Genomic DNA, 3,115 nt, shown 5'->3' on the forward strand with positions numbered 1-3,115 from the left:
CTACTTTAAAAAAGGCATAACCCAGATGTTCCCTCATTTGACCAGCTCCATATAACTTTAGATGTGCAGAAGGGATATAGCTTAGATATATCCAGAGTAAGCCACATGAAACATGGTACTTGATCAATTTTCTAAAATCAGGTTTAAGGACAATGACAGTAAGATAAGGGAAGAAAACATGGAGGAATCAAGTCCTAATTACTATACATGCATATTTTTTTGACAGTAGGGGTGTAACCTTATACAGATAATTTACAAACAAAGAAAAGGCAAGTAAACAATTTTGTACAAGAAATTTAACACATTCTGTACAGTGTCTTCACTTCGCTGACATCATTTGTACAAACTCTTCGTAGTTTACCTGACCGTGCCCATCAATGTCTGCTTCCCTGATCATTTCATCAACCTCTTCATCTGTTAACTTCTCTCCAAGGTTAGTCATCATGTGGCGAAGCTCTGCTGCACTAATATAGCCATTGCCATCCTCATCAAACACACGAAATGCTTCTCTAATTTCTTCTTCACTGTCTGTGTCTTTCATTTTTGTGCCATCATTGCCAGAAATTCTGGGAAGTCAATTGTGCCATTACCATCCGCATCTACTTCATTGATCATGTCCTGCAGCTCTGCCTCTGTGGGATTCTGCCCCAGAGACCTCATCACTGTCCCCAGCTCCTTTGTTGCTATTGTCCCATGCCCTTCCTTGTCAAATAGTGAGAAAGCTTCTTTGAACTCTGTAATCTGCTCTTCAGTCAGTTGGTCAGCCATGCTGCAAGGGCTACGGGTTTCCAAGACGCGACCTGAGAACCACTCGACTAGCTCGCTCCCCTCGGACTAATTCCTATTTTAAGTATTTTAATGCAAAATTGAATGACATTAATGGCATCAACATCTTCCATGTCAGGTTTTGACTAAAAAACAATTTAGAATATTATCACACAAATGTTGCAGTTTTTCATTGCTGTCTAGTTCCTCTAGTTTCTATATATCTCTATTTGGTTAATTCTGTGTTACTTATTTTCTCTCTGGATTGTGATCAACTTAATAGAATATTCTTCTCTAAATGCTTCTTTCAAGTTTTTATGACTGTGTGGATTATTTGCTGTTCTGAGATAGCATTGTTATACACCTTGTGTCTATCTACTTAAAACTGATTCCTCTTCTTTTGAAGAAAATGGGAATGTTTTCCTACACCAATATCACTGGTATAATTGGAATTGTGTAAATGGAGAGTTGATTGTGACTTTCATGTGGTGGTGTTTACTCGTTGTCAGGAAGCAGTCCTTATACTTCAGTAACATTGAATTTAAATTCTTATTATCAACAGTAAATATAGATTCTCTCAAATATATTAATAGCAAAGTAGTACTATATGAGAATATTTAAAAATGTATAATTTCCTAAAAATATTGTTTATTCTTATTGTATTTTTATATTCATAAATATTTAGTTGTTTCTGTTGTTAACATTTTAAATTACCTTTGTGTGTGTATTTGTGTGTTTGTGTGTTGATATATTTGTATGTGAATGTGTGTGTGTGTGTTTGTGTGTGAATGTGTGTTGTTCATGTGCGCAAGCATAGCACCGGATATGTGTGGTGTCAGAATAAAACATTTAGAAGTGGGTTTTCTTCTTCCTCCACTAACTTAAGTTAATTCAGTTTGCTGGCAAATACCTTTACCCACTGAGACATGTTGCTGACCTTGATCTTAGCTATTTTAAAAACATATACTTACTTTTCTATAAGTATTTATTTTATTTTCTATGATTTGCTACATTGTATTTTTTTTTAGTTTTCCTTCAACCTTTTACTTCACTTTTACTTCAGTTCACTCCATTCCTAATATATACTCATATATTAGGAATATATATATATATATATATATATATATATATATATATATATATTCAATAGAATTTTACAATTTTATATTTACTTGATGAGCATTTTTATTTGATATTTTATTTATTTACATCTTAAAAACTAGTTCTGTTGCTCTATTCCTGGCTATTTTTTTAAGAAAACGTTATTCCATTCCCAAATACTCATTTGCTATGGAAGAACTCTCACTGTGAGTTGAATATAACGCACCCGTTCTTGAGTTTCTTTATCATTTTGAGACACAGATTAGCAGCAATGGCTATGTAGAGGCAAAATGTTCTTATACATAACACAATTTACAAGTTCTTTATTGGGTGTTCCTGCAAGCCCTCATTCCAGAGTTACCCAGCGTCTGTCTCTGCTAACCGGAAGATTATTGTCCTTCCTCTTTGTGAGTTTTGCTTTATGGGTGGTAAGATCATTCTATTTAGATTTATTGTTTTATTGGATTCAATTCAATATCTTTGATAATTTCTGGCTATCTAAATTGTACTAATATCTATGTATTAGTGATCTAGAATAACTTTAGGGAAGAACATTTTGTTTCATTTTGTTTCTTTCTTTGTTTCACTGACATAATTGAAATTTCTTACTTCTAACTATTCTTTACTATACATATTTTGTTCTTGTGAGTATTAAATATTTTGGTTTCAGAAGCACTTCTATGTATTTTAAATCTCTAGAACTTGCCCCTCCACATTTCATAAAATAATTCCTAAATAATACTGACGTGTATACATGTATTTCATCTCTATATATGTACACTTGCATATCTAGTATTAATATTTCAGTTTAAGAATATAATTTTTATCCTTCATTGTATTTAAAATCATTCAAAGAACATCCATCAACATCTCAACTTTTCCAGATATGGTACTATGGACTTGTAACCCCAGCAGGATTGTGGAGTCTGGCTTTGTAAACATTAGACCAGTCTCACTCAATGGGAAATGTGTGATATATTTTTACCTAGCATAACAGAAGTTAACACTACATATAGCAATGCATGCAAGGTCATTCAGATTTTTCCCTTTATATTCTTCAACTTTTTTGGCATTTGACAATATTTTGTACTCAAATTTTATAGGTCTATATCTATTTAATATAGGTCCTGAGCTCTGTGATGGTTTTCTATTTTGCATGCTTTTTCAAGCTGCCACTCTGCTGCTAGATGATATCACTATTCAATTTATCCCATGTAGATTTCCAGAGCTAAGAAACCTGTGTCTTCAT

The 3,115-nt window shown here is 33.0% G+C and overlaps 1 pseudogene; it reads right to left on the reverse strand.

The window, feature by feature from the left end:
- Positions 1-319: 319 nt before the first annotated feature.
- LOC114617066 lies at positions 320-817 on the reverse strand (annotated as a pseudogene).
- Positions 818-3,115: the final 2,298 nt, after the last annotated feature.

Source organism: Grammomys surdaster, unplaced genomic scaffold (assembly GCF_004785775.1).
Source record: "Grammomys surdaster isolate TR1022 unplaced genomic scaffold, NIH_TR_1.0 134, whole genome shotgun sequence".
Classification (NCBI taxonomy): Eukaryota; Metazoa; Chordata; class Mammalia; order Rodentia; family Muridae; genus Grammomys; species Grammomys surdaster.